Source organism: Aotus nancymaae, unplaced genomic scaffold (assembly GCF_030222135.1).
Source record: "Aotus nancymaae isolate 86718 unplaced genomic scaffold, 86718_ANA_hifiasm-v0.15.2.pri h1tg000004l, whole genome shotgun sequence".
Classification (NCBI taxonomy): Eukaryota; Metazoa; Chordata; class Mammalia; order Primates; family Aotidae; genus Aotus; species Aotus nancymaae.
In genome coordinates this window covers 25278743-25293472 of record NW_026988415.1, presented here as the reverse complement: position 1 = coordinate 25293472, position 14730 = coordinate 25278743, and the positions used below count along the sequence as shown (strand labels likewise).

Sequence of the window (14730 nt, the reverse complement as noted above, 5' to 3'; positions counted from 1 at the left end):
CCCCAAGATACATAATCGTCAGATGCTCCAAGGTTGAAATGAAGAAAAAAATGTTAAAGGTAGCCAAAGAGAAATGTCAGGTTACCTACAAAGGGAAGCCCATCAGACTAACAGTGGATCTCTCTGCAGAAATCCTACAGGCCAGAAGAGAGTGGGGGCCAGTATTCAACATTCTTAAAGAAAAGAATTTTCAAACCAAAATTTCATATCCAGCCAAACTAAGCTTCATAAGTGAAGGAGAAATAAAATCCTTTCCAGACAAGCAAATGCTGAAGGATTTTGTCACCACGAGGCCTGCCTTACCAGAGCTGCTGAAGGAAGCACTAAATATGGAAAGGAAAAACTGGTAACAGCCACTGCAAAAACACACTAAAATATAAAGACCAATGACACTATGAAGAAACTGCATCAACTAATGACCAAAATAACCAGCTAGCATCATGATGACAGAATCAAATTCACACATAACAATATTAACCTTAAATGGTACAGATGACATGACTGTATATTTAGAAAACCCCGCATTGTCTCAGCCCAAAAACCCCTTAAGCTGATAGGAATTTTAGCAAAGTCTCAGGATACAAAATCAAAGTGCAAAACTCACAAGCATTCCTGTACACCACAACAGACAAGCAGAGAGCCAAATCATGAGTGAACTCCCATTCACAATTGCTACAAAGAGAATACAATATCTAGAAATTCAACTTACAAGGGAGGTGAAGGACCTCTTCAATGAGAACTACAAACCACTACTCAAGGAAATAAGAGAGGACAAAAACAAATGGAAAAGCATTCCATGCTCATGGATAGAATCAATAAGGTGAAAATGGTCACACTGCCAAAAGTAATTTTTAGATTCAACGCCATTCCCATTAACCTACCTGTGACTTTCTTTGCAGAGTCAGAAAAAACTACTTTAAATTTCATATGGAACCATAAAAGAGCCCATATAGCCAAGACAATCCTAAGCAAAAAGAACAAAGCTAGAGGCATCATGCTACCTGACTTCAAATCATACTACAAGGCTACAGTAACCAAAACAGCATGGCACTGGTACCAAAACAGATATATAGACCAATGGAACAGAAGGGAGACCTCAGAAATAATACCACACATCTACACCCATCTGATCTTCAACAAACCTGACAAAAACAAGTAATGGGCAAAGGATTCCTTATTTAATAAATGGTGCTGGGAAAACTGGCTAGCCGTAACATCACACACCAGGGCCTGTTGGGAGCTGGAGGGCAAGTGGAGGGAGAGCATTAGGACAAATACCTAATGCATATGGGGCTTAAAACCTAGATGACTGGTTGATAGGTGCAGCAAACCACCATGGTACATGTATACCTGTGTAACAAACCTACACATTCTGCACATGTATTTCAGAACTTAGAGTAAAACTGGACTGAAACTGGACCCCTTCCTTACATCTTATACAAAAATTAACTCAAAGTGAATTAAAGACCTAAACATAAAACCCAAAATGATTAAAAAAAAAAAAAAAAAAAAAAAAAACCTAGAAGAAAATCAAGGCAATACCATTCAGGACCTAGGCATGGGCAAACACTTCATGACTAAAACACCAAAAGCAATGGCAACAAAAGCCAAAATTGACAAATGGGATCTAATCAAACTAAAGAGCTTCTGCACAGCAAAAGAAACTATCATCAGAGTGAACAGGCAACCTACAGAACGGGAGAACATTTTTGCAAGCTACTCAGCTGACAAACGGCTAATATCCAGCATCTACGAGGAACTTAAACTTACAAGAAAAAATCAACCAACCCCATCAAAAAGTAGGCAAAGGATATGAACAGACACTTCTCAAAAGAAGACAGTCATGCAGTCAACAAATATTTGAGTAAAAATTCAACATCTCTGATCATTAAAGAAATGCAAATCAAAACCACACTGAGATACCATCTCATGCCAGTTAGAATGGTGATCATTAAAAAGTCAGGAAACAATAGATGCTGAAGAGGATGTGGAGAATTAGGAACGCTTTTACACTGTTGGTTGGAGCACAACTTAGTTGAACTATGTGGAAGACAGTGTGGCGATTCCTCAAAGATCTAGAACCAGAAATACCATTTGACCCAGCAATCCCATTACTGGGTATATACCCAAAGGATTATACATTATTCTACTATAAAGACACATGCACATGTATGTTTATTGCAGTACTATTTACAATAGCAAAGACTTGGAACCAACCCAAATGCCCATCAACGACCGACTGGATAAGGAAAATGTGGTACATATACACCAGGGAATACTATGCAGCCATTAAAAAGAATGAGTTCATGTTCTTTGCAGGGACATTGATGAAGCTGGAAGCCATCACTCTCAGCAAACTAACACAGGAACAGAAAACCAAATACCACGTGTTCTCACTCACAAGTGGGAGTTGAGCGATGAAAACACATGGACACAGGGAGGAGAACATCACACGCTGGGGCCTCTCAGGAGCCAGAGGGCAAGTGGAGGGAGAGCATTAGGACAAATACCTAAGGCATGTGGGGCTTAGAACCTAGATGACCAGTTGATAGGTGCAGCAAACCACCATGGTACATGTATACCTATATAACAAACCTGCACGTTCTACACGTTTCTCAGAACTTAAGGTAAAAAATAAATAAATAAAATCAAAAAGCACACCAACAAAATTCTCAATAATTAAATGCCTAATCCAGAAATGCTTAATAAAGTTGGAAGCATAATCTTCTTTCTGTACTATGTGCACTCACCTCACTTAAGGAATAGTATAATGATCCAACCCACCATGCTAGGACAAGGGTAGCATGGTAGGTTTCCAGTGACAGCCTGGACTCCAGAGGAATCCTTTGGCCTTGGAACAAAGGAAAAATAGACTCCCACAGTGTTTTTTTGCTTGAGTTCTGCCCCTTCTCATCCAGAGAGAAAATCTGGATTGCAAGTCATGACTGACTAACATTCGAAAACTTTTGAAACCTAATTTTTTTGAGTTTGAAAATCTTATGTGGGCACCAGAGTCATGATGGTAACCAGATTTCCAGGGTAAACAGCTAGTAGATATGATTGGACACCTGTCTTTCAGTTACAGCCTAGAAGTCTTTTGGTGTCCTGGCTGTGGTAAGACTGTATTTGAAAGACTGTAAAAGTTTCAGAAAGGCGAAGTTGAATAAAAGATTTGCAGAGATTTTGTCAGCGTTTCTTTTGCTTAAGTAAATTCCTTGGGTTTGGAATCATAAATCCCATGAATAAATAAAAGAGAAACCAATGGCCCACAGCAGTATGTCATGTGTCTGAAGAATGGTGAATATTCAGATTTTTAAAATTAGGATGGGAATTTTTATTTTTCCCTATAGTGAATTTTACATACGTATTTGTCTCTACCTCTGCTTTTGTTCTCTGGCTAAACAGAATGCTCTGTGTGCATTTAAGGGAGAAAAGCCTTTATTCCCTCCTCACAGAGGAAAAGAAATTAGCCATGAAGGATAATCTATTTGTAATTGTAACCCTTTGTCTGTATCTAGCTTTTGAGGAAAACATTTTTGGAGATTAACTTATCATAGGAATCTATCATTTGTGAACACTATAAAGATATCCAACCCAAACAGATCTACTGTCAAAGGTGAAGAAACATATAGACTTGAAATCGATTCTGCATTGTTTAGAGAGCAGAGAATTTTGACTTCTACAGAATTTAGTTGGCTTATATAACAATAATATCAATGAATGTGTATGTATATTTAAAACCTTGAATTGCACATAAAATGGGAATACAATAGCATATAACAAAATAGAGAAAAAACATTTCTTAAAACTTCACCTATAAACTCCTGCTTGGGCAATCTCTAGCTTGTCAAAGAGTTTACATGATTCTTCCACTGTATGAATGTGAAGTATTTTCTAAGAGTATTTTAGAACATTTCTGCCTACATCCAGAGGGAATTAATAAATTTGAGGATGAGGTCTTAAATTTAAGAGATTTTGTTCTGTTTAGCTTGAGACTAACAAGTACTTACACAAACCGAAAAGAACTCAAGAATTCCCATACAAAGAAGAAATTGGACTTCTGATGCTTTAAATGTACTGGCCCTTTAAGAAAAACTTTTCACACACAGAAACTGCCAATTCAGAAACTGAAAAGCTGAAATAGTCAAATGGTTGGAGGCTAGGTTCCAAAGAAAGAAATAAAATGAGATATCAAGCTAGCAATTAGTAATCATAAAAAAGCACTATTCAAAACTTCTGTGAAGCATTTTTAATATTTTTAAATAAACATAAAAGAATTAATATATGGTTCCAAGTTCATCTAATATTCCTAATCAAGATGAATCCTCCCACATATCAGAGTGATTTGATAAATTTGGTTTTTAAAAAAAACTAAACGTCTTCTCCCAGACTTTTACAGTAAGGAATATAATGCAAGTGTAATACTGCATGAGTGTAATAATTTTTAATTAAAATGAAGAGATACAGAAAAAGTAAAAAAATTTTTCACCGAAAGAGTTTACTTTTAAATGTCCTTTTCAATACATAAATGTGTTTGTTCTTCATAGCGTTGAGATTACAAGGAAAAATCCAGGCAATAAACAGTCTTCTGCTGTTAAGACTAATTTTAAAAACTGTTTATGGGCAATCATGATGTCTGCATACAGAGAAATTTAATTTCTTCTTTTTTGATCTGTATGTTTTATTTCCATTTCTTATTACACTACTGAGACCTTCTAGCCTTAGGTTGAATAAGAGTACTGAGAGTAGACATTCTTGCTTTATTCCCAGTGTTACCTGTAAAGTATTCAGTCTTTCACAGCTAAGTATAAAGTTAGCTATAGGTTCTTTGCAGGTGCTCTTCAGCAAGTTGAGGAATTCCTTCTCAAATCCCTTTTACTATTTTTTTAGCATTTTTGTTACAAATGAGTGTTGAATGTTGTAAAATGCTTTCTCTGCATGAATTGATGCCATCGTGATAGTTATTCTATTTAGCCTAATTTGGTTCATTGTACTATCAATTTTGTAATATTAAAACAGCCTTGCATCCCTAGAATAAAATAAAAACTAATGTTTAAAGCCTGACTTAAAGAGAGCCAAATCAAGAACAAACTGCCATTCACAATTGCTACAAAGAGAATAAAATACCTAGGACTACAACTAACAAAGGATGTAAAGGACCTCTTCAAGGAGAACTACAAACCACTGCTCAATGAAATCAGAGAGGACACAAACAGATGGAGAAACATTCCATGTTCATGGTTAGGAAGAATTAATATCGTGAAAATGGCCGTACTGCCCAAAGTAATTTACAGATTCAATGCTATCCCCATCAAGCTACCAATGACCTTCTTCACAGAACTGGAAAAAACCACCTTAAACTTCATATGGAACCAAAAGAGAGCCCGCATAGCCAAGACAATCCTAAGCAAAAAGAACAAAGGGGGAGGCATCACACTACCTGACTTCACACTATACTACAAGGCTATAGTAATCAAAACAGCATGGTACTGGTACCAAAACAGAGATATAGACCAACGGGACAGAACAGAGGGCTCGGAAGCAACGCCACCCATCTACAACCATCCAATCTTTGACAAACCTGACGAAAACAAGGAATGGGGAAAGGATTCCCTATTTAATAAATGGTGTTGGGAAAACTGGCTAGCCATGTGCAGAAAGCAGAAACTGGACCCCTTCCTGACACCTTACACTAAAATTAACTCCAGATGGATTAAAGACTTAAACATAAGACCTAACACCATAAAAACCCTAGAAGAAAACCTAGGCAAAACCATTCAGGACATAGGCATAGGCAAGGACTTCATGACCAAAACACCAAAAGCATTGGCAGCAAAAGCCAAAATAGACAAATGGGACCTAATTAAACTCCAGAGCTTCTATACAGCAAAAGAAACAATCATTAGAGTGAAGTGGCAACCAACAGAATGGGAAAAAATTTTTGCAATATACCCATCTGACAAACAGCTAATATCCAGAATCTACAAAGAACTAAAACAGATTTACAAGAAAAAAACAAACAAGCCCATTCAAAAGTGGGCGAAGGACATGAACAGACAGTTTTCAAAAGAAGACATATATGAGGCCAACAAACATATGAAAAAATGCTCATCATCACTGTTCATTAGAGAAATGCAAATCAAAACTACATTGAGATACCATTTCACGCCAGTTAGAATGGCGATCATTAAAAAATCTGGAGACAACAGATGCTGGAGAGGATGTGGAGAAATAGGAACACTTTTACACTATTGGTAGGAGTGTATATTAGTTCAACCATTGTGGAAGACAACGTGGCGATTCCTCAAGGACCTAGAAATAGAAACTCCATTTGACCCAGCAATCCCATTACTGGGTATATATTCAAAGGATTATAAATCATTCTATTATAAAGACACATGCACACATATGTTCATTGCGGCACTGTTTACAATAGCAAAGACCTAGAACCAACCCAAATGCCCACTGATGATAGACTGGACAAGGAAAATGTGGCACATATACACCATGGAATACTATGCAGCCATAAAAAAAACGATGAGTTCGTATCCTTTGTAGGGACATGGATGAATCTGGAAACCATCATTCTCAGCAAACTGACACAAGAACAGAAAATCAAACACCGCATGTCCTCACTCATAGGTGGGTGTTGAACAATGAGAACACATGGACACAGGGAGGGGAGCACCACAAACTGGGGTCTGTTGGGGGGGACTAGGGGAGGAATGGTGGGGGTTAGGGAGGTTGAGGAGGGATACCATGGGGAGAAATGCCAGATATAGGTGACGGGGGGATGGAGGCAGCAAACCACATTACCATGTATGTACCTGTGCAACAATCCTGCATGTTCTGCACATGTACCCCAGAACCTAAAGTACAATAATATATATATTTTAAAAAGTCATCTTACATTTATTATATGTGTTTGCATTTAAATATGTACATATTGAAGTCTGTTAAAATTACATGATAGATTTTTAAAGCAGGAGCTTATGTATAGTAGGGAACTGGTAACTCAGAAAGAAAAGTTGTCTTTGAATTTATAGTTTGTTCTCAACTATGAGGGTGTAAAATGTTACCATTTACTTTCTGCACGTTCTACTTAAATGGCAAAAATCTTTTTTTTTCATGCTACCCAAATACAATCTCTCAAAAAGTTCTGTTAACTTTCTTGGTTTTGTGTTAATTTTGCATACTTTAGATTTAAAACTGCAAACTATTCCAGTTAAACAATTATAATTAAACAAATAGAATAATAAGGGCTTCTACAGTTATAAAGTAGCCAAAATAATTATTCTTTGTTACTTTTTCTGTTATTACAAAGTATCATTTTCCTGATTAGTAACACAGATAAGGCTGTGGCATTTTCTTTCTGGGGAATTTGTGTTATTCTCATCAATGCTGTCTTTCTCTGAGATGAAGCAGAAATTTGGAGATCCAATGTAATATCAAGATTTTTTAATACCAAAATTATTGTTGGCACTTCCTACATGACTACTAGGTATCCCCAAGGACCTGCTTCTTCATTTTGTAACCAGTTGCAAGAGGGATGCTAGAAATAATTAGGTATGTTTGATTTCCTTTAAATTTTTCAGCCTTTATATTTTAAAATACTTTTTCTGCCCCTTGTTCTCCCTTCTGGGATATCAATTACACATATATTGTACTGCTTGATATTCTCTTACATATATCCTAGGCTCTCTTCATTTTGCTTCAATCTTTTTCCTCTGTTATTCAAATTGGAGAGTGTGTGTATGTGTGTGTGTGTGTGTGTGTGTGTGTGTGTGTGAAATCAAACCCACTGAGTCTTCTGCCAAGTCCAATGTGTTGTTGAGCCCATCTAGTATACTTATTTCAGTTATTGTATTTTTCAGCTTTATAATTTGTATTTTTTTGTTGTAGTTAACATGCTTCTGTTGAGATGTTTCTAATTTATTGATACCACATTTTCCATTAATTCTTTGGGCATATTTATAATAGATGTTTTTAATCCTTTGTCTGCTAAATCTGGGCTCACTCAAAGTCAGTTTTTATTAACTGTCTTTTCTCAGGTGCCTAGGTCTCACTTTTCTGTTTCCTTCAATGTCTACTAATTTTTGTTTTAAAATTAGACATTATAGACAATGTTATAATAAATCTGAATTCTGATGTGTTCATACAATTACTGGGATTTTGTTCATGTAGGCAGTAAACATACCTGAATTCAAACTGAATACTTTGTGTTCTTATGGTATATAGCAACTGATATGTGTGCTCTGTGCTTATGGCCTACCACTGCTTTAGCCTGGCCTATGTGTATGGAAGGCACATGTGGTATCTCCTATGTGCCTGTATACATTGACAGTCAGCCAAAAATTCAGGCAGAGATGAAACTCAGTCTCTGTGGTTTCCTTGCTTCTAAGGTTTCCCACCTACTTACTATCTGTCCTGCCAGCCTTGGGCTCTGTTGTCTGACACTTCAAGCCCATAAACTTCAGCTTTCTTCTCCTCTGAGTACAAATAAGAATATACATTTACCCTTAAAAAAAAAATAAGCATTTCTACATAAAACAAGTACTCCAATAAATACGTGAACACACATGTTCACAGCAACACTACTCACAATAGCCAAAAGGAAGAAATGGACCAAATGTCCATCAATGAATACATGGATAAACAAATTGTGGTATATACATACAATGGAATATTATGCAGCCACAAAAAAGAATGAAGTACTAATACTTGCGGCAGCATGAACAAACCTCCAAAATGTTATGCTAAGTGAAAGAATCCAGACAAAAAGGTTACATATTGTATGAAGTCATTTATATGCAATGTCTGGAATAGATAAATCCATAGAGACAGAATACAGACTGGCAATTGCCTGTGACTAATGAGTAGGGAATAGTGATAAACTGCTTAATGAGTACATAGTTTTACTTTGTTATTTGTTTGTTTCGTTTTTTGAGATGGAGTTTCACTCTTCTTGCCCAGGATGGAGTGCAATGGCATGCTCTCTGCTCACTGCAACCTTCACCTTCCGGGTTCAAGTGATTCTCCTGCCTCAGCCTCCTGAGTAGCTGGGATTTCAGGCCTGAGCCACTGTGCTCAGCCACAGAGTTTTACTTTGGAGTGATGGAAATGTTTTGGAACTAGATAGAGGTAGTTTTACAACATTATGAATGTACAATATGCCACTGATTTGTCAACTGCAAAATGGATTTCATATTGTGTGAATTTCATGTCAATACATTATTTTTAACTTTTATTTTTTTATTATTTTTTTTTTAGTTAAACCAAACAACATACCCAAAAAAAGCACATGAACAGAACTTGCTCCATGTTTGAAGTATAGATTTCTCTCTGGTCCTTACGTATTTTGTGTCAGGCCTCATGAATTCACTCTTGCACATGTATAATCTAGCCATCAAAGAGATTTAGACAGAACTTCTATTTGGAATTTGAGTCTCACTCTTTCTATGATTACTTTTTTCCCAGAATTTCTCCTTTAAATTTCCAGTTGATCTTCTAGCCCTGAAAGGTACCTTGAGCCAATAAGGCTATTTTTCTACTGCTGCTTCTCTCAGCCACATCCATGGGGGTTAAGAAATATCTTCAGACCAGAAAACTACAAACTCACAATTCTTACTCCATGCAGTTGCAGTTTTCTTTCTTCTGTCTGCTTTTGTAGTCTTTCCAGTGCCTTTAACAAGTTTTTAAAAATGTTTCATAACTGCTGTCTATGAAAGAGTTCCTGTGACCACTTCATTCCTCCATAATTACCGGAAGACTCTATATTTTAAAACTATATCAACATTATTGCAAGTGCTTCCTCATCATCAAACCCACAGTATCAGAAAAGTTTCCAAATAAAAAGGGAAGCTCCAACTCCACCATGTACTTTTTATAGGTCAAATATTCTTAATATGAACATCTCAGCTATTTTATTCCTCAGGATAGATAAAAACATCATCAAGCTTATATGCAGTGTCAAATAACTGATTTTCCTGGCATTAGCTTTATTGAAATATAATTCACATACCATACAATTCACACATTTGAAGTGCACAGTTCAATGGTCTTTAGTGTACTCAGTTTTGCAACAATTACCATAATAAATTTTAGAAAATTTTTATCACCACAAGAAGAAACCATATACTTTTAGCTATGACCCTGTAACTCCCTCATTTCCCCAGACCTAGGCAGCCACTGAACTACTTTCCATCTCTATAGATTTGTGTATTCTTGACATTTCATATAAATTGAATCATATATGTGGTATTTTGAGACTCTGCTTAACGTTTTCAAGGTTAGCATAATGTTTACATAATTTTCTCACTTAGCATAATGTTGTCAAGATTCATGCATGTTGTAGTGTATATCACTTCATTCCCTTTTCTGGTTGAATCATATCCCATTGTATGAATATATCACATTTTATTTATTCAATGATGAACATTTAGGTTTCTACTTTTTGAATATTATAAATAATGCTGCTATGAACATTTGTGTACAGGTTTTTGTGTGGATGAATGTTTTCATCTCTCTTGGGTATATACCTAGAAATGGGATTGGTGGGTCAAATGATAACTCTATATTTAGCTATTTGAGGATCAGCCAGATTGTTTTACAAAGCAGCTGTCTCATTTCATATTCATAATGAGTATATAAGAATTCTCATTTCTCAACATCCTAGACAGATTTTATTATTTGTCTTTTTTATTCTAGCCATCCTAGCAGGTGTGAAGCAGTATCTCACTGTAATTTTGATTTGCATTTCGCTGATAGCAAATAATGCTGACGTGCTTATTGGACATTTCTATATTTTCTTTAGAGAAATGGCTATTCAGATCCTGTGCCCATTAAAAAATGGGTTATGTATCTTTTTATTATTGACTTTTAAGTGTTCTTTACATAGTCTAGATACAAATCCCTTATCAGATATGTGATTTGCAAATATTTTCTTTCATTCTATGGGCTGTCTTTTCAGTTTTTTTTATAGTATCTTATAATGCATGTAAGTTTTTACATTTTCCTGTTTTTTTTCCAGACAGGGTCTCACTCTGTCACCCAGGCTGGAGGGTAGTGGCGCAATCTTGGCTCACTGCAACCTCTGCCTCCTGGGCTTAAGGGGTCCTCCCACTTCAGCCGCCTGAGTAGCTGGGACTATAGGCATACACCATCACACCTATTTTTTTGTTTTTTGTACAGACAAGGTTTCCCTATGTTGCCCAGGCTGGTCTCAAACTCCTGGGCTCACATGACCCACCTGCCTCAGCCTCCCAAAGTGCTGAAAGTACAGGCATTAGCCACCAAACCTGACAAGTTTTTACTTTTGATCAAGTCCAATTTATCTATTTTTTTTTCCTTTTTTGCTAACGCATGTGATGCATATCTAAGAAACCATTGACAAATCCAAGGTCCCAAAACATACTCCTATGTTTTCTTCTAAGAGTTTCATATTTCTGTTACATTTGGGTCTTTGATCTATTTCAAGTTCATTTTTGTATACAGTGTAAGATAGATGTCCAACTTCATTCCTTTGCATGTAGAAATCCAGTTGTCCCAGCACCATTTGTTGAAGAGATCATTCTTTCCTCATTGAATTGTTTTAGCATCCTTGTTGAAATCAATTAACTATAAAAGTGAAGGTTTATTTCTGGATTCTCAATTCTATTCCATTTATCCGCATGTCTATCCATATGCCAGTATCACACTATCTTGGTTATTGTTGCATTGTAGACAGTTTTGAAATAAAAAAGCATGAGCTCTCCAACTTTGTTCTCTTTCAACATTATTTCAGCAATTCTGTGTCCCTTGAATTTCCATATGAATCTTAGGATCCACTTACCAACTTCTACAGAGAAGCCAGCAGGGATTCTGACAAGAATTGAGTTAAACCTACAGGTCAGTTGGGGAAGTACTGCTACATTAATACTAGTAAGTCTTCTAATCCATGAATATAGGAGATCTATTTATTTAGATCCTGCATAATTTCTTTCAATAATGTTTGGTAGTCTTAAGAATGTTTTGTACTTCTTTTGTTAAATGCATTCCTAAGTACTTTAATCTTTTTGAAGCTATCATTAAGACTTGTTTTCATAATTTCAGGTTTGATTTGCTCATTGCTACTGTATAGAAATATAATTGATTTTTGTATATTAATCCTTTATCCTCTAACCTTGCTGAGGTTCACAGTTTCAACAGTTTTTTGTGAACTCCTTAGGATTTTCTATATTAAAAAATCATGCCATCTGCAAATACAGTTTTGTATCTTCCTTTACAATTTGGATGCCTTTCCATTGTCTTGTCTACTTCCATGGCTAGAACGTCAGTAAAATGTTGGCTGGAATTAGTAAGACTGGACATTCTTATCTTGTTCCTACCCTTAGGGAGAAATTTCAGTGGCTTATTACCTTTACTGTTTGCTTATATCATATGTAAACTGTGGGCTGACTGCAGGCCAACCCAACAAGAGGCCAAGCCAAACCACATAACCAGCTTAAAGGTCTACTTGTGGTATATGTCATAACTACTTACACTCTATTCACCAAAGCATCTCAGTCAAGCCCAAAATCAGTGAAGTGGGGACCTGTCCTTTTCTCACAAGAGGCATAACAGGTCACCAGGCAATGAACAGGGACATATAATACTCTTACAGGCAAGGTAAGAAATAAATAACTGTGAACAATACCATCATGAACCCTATTAAATCTATGGGTAATTTCTGCTACCACTAAGAGTAATAGAAAATCAACTAAACAATAAATTCAATTAATAGGTTAGGTGTGGTGGCTCATGCCTGTAATCCCTGCACTTTAGGAGGCTGAGGCAGGTGGATTGCTTGAGGCCAGGAGTTTGAGATCAGGCTGGCCATCATGGTGAAACCACATTTCTACTAAAAATACAAAACTTAGCTGGGTGTGGTGGCACATGCCTGTAATCCTAGCAACTCAGTAGGCTGAAGCTGGAGAACCACTTGAACCCAGGAGGCAGAGGTTGCAGTGAGCCGAGATCACGCCATTGCATTCCATCCTGAGTGACAAGAGATTCTATCTCAAAAAATAAGTAAATAAATAAATTCAATTAATAATCTTAACAGAAACCACAATGAAACCAGCTATTTTTTTTTTTTGTGACCAAGAGCACTCTTTAGAAATTATTCAAGGTCACAGAGAAGGCAATATAAGAAAACTTATCGAAAACTTGTTAATACACTGGACGTGGTGGCTCATGCCTACAGTCTCTACACTTTGGGAGGCCAAGGTAGGAGGATTGCTTGAGGTGAAGAGTTTGAGACCATTTCTATGATGAATCAAACTAGCTCACTATGACTGACAATGAAAATACATGAGCAGCTGAGAAACTGGAGAATACAGGAGGTGAGGGATTACCATGTCTAAGGAATCATTCTCCCATAGTTAAAATTTTTTTTAATTAAAAATTAAAATAAAAAGAGATTGTGACCAGCCTGAGCAATATAGAAAAATCTTATCTCTACAAAATATTTTTAAATATATTTTTTTAAACTTGAAAATAAGGAAAAATGGCCAGGTGTGGTGACTCACACCTGTAATCCAGCACTTTGGGAGGCCAAGGCAGTTCACCTGAGGTCAGGAGTTCGAGACCAGCCTGGTCAACATGGCGAAACCCTGTCTCTTCTAAAAATACAAAAAATTAGCTGGCCATGGTGGCTTGTGCCTGTAGTCCCAGCTACTCATGGGGCTGAGGCAGGAGAATCGCTTGAACTTGGGAGGTGCAGGCTGCAGTGAGCCGAGATTGTGCCACTGCATTCCAGCCTGGGCAACAGAGCAAAGGCTCTGTCTCAAAAAAAAAAAAAGGAAGAAAAGAAAAGAAGGAAGAATGATGATTGCATGACTTCTTATTATGGCTGTACTTTTTCTTTTCCTTTTTTGATAGAAAATGGATAGAAATTTATGGATCACAAGTGTAATTTTGTTACATGCATTGATTGCATAGTGGTGATGTCAGGATGGCAAAACATTTTCTGTTAGGCCTATCAGTCACCTCACTCTCTCAAGATTTGTAACTTCAAGTAACTATTCATAATTAATTATGGTCCAGGAGATTTTAGTCTTATAAAGCTAGAGGTTAAGTCGCAGAAAACTACTAAGACGTTTAGTTTTGGGGTGAAGTTTTGTTCAGAAGATAACCAAAAAAGTTTCAATTTACTGCAAAATAAGACATTGGCCAAAATTGAATTTAACTTAGTAATGTTACTTTAGGTTTTTTTTTTCCCCAACTGACTACATGAATCCCTGCTTTTCAAATACTCCTTGAATCAGCATTCTTCTGTAGCTGTTGGTTCTTTCATAAACAGGTTAAATGAAACTTAAACATCTGCTAATAGATGACTTTGCCTGAGATTTGTGTTTTTATAGGCATCATAAAATCCTGAACCCCTCTGCCTCCAACCTCCCACCCCTGTGCTCCCATAGCACCTGGTACTTTTCCTATCAAAGCAGTATTTAAACTGCATAGGAACTGCCTATTAATTTATCTCCCTCCCTTATCAGACTGTGAGCACCTTGACAGAGATCTTTCCTTACTTGATTGTAGATCCCCACGACCAAGTGCAGTGTCTCTCAAATCGTACATGATCAATCAATGTTTGTACAACAAATGTTTGTTCTGTCATTGTTGCAAGGTGATGAGCAATAATTAAATGAAAAAATGAATCCAGAAAACCTGGTGTCTAGAATGCAGAGGGAATTATCACAATAGACATAA

At 36.6% G+C, this 14730-nt stretch overlaps 1 non-coding gene across 1 annotated transcript; it reads left to right on the top strand.

Moving 5' to 3' along the window:
• Positions 1-13281: 13281 nt before the first annotated feature.
• LOC135269358 (small nucleolar RNA SNORD29) lies at positions 13282-13346 on the top strand. Its single transcript, XR_010337655.1, has one exon. It is a non-coding gene; the product is annotated as a small nucleolar RNA SNORD29 (small nucleolar RNA).
• The last annotated feature ends 1384 nt before the right edge of the window (positions 13347-14730 follow it).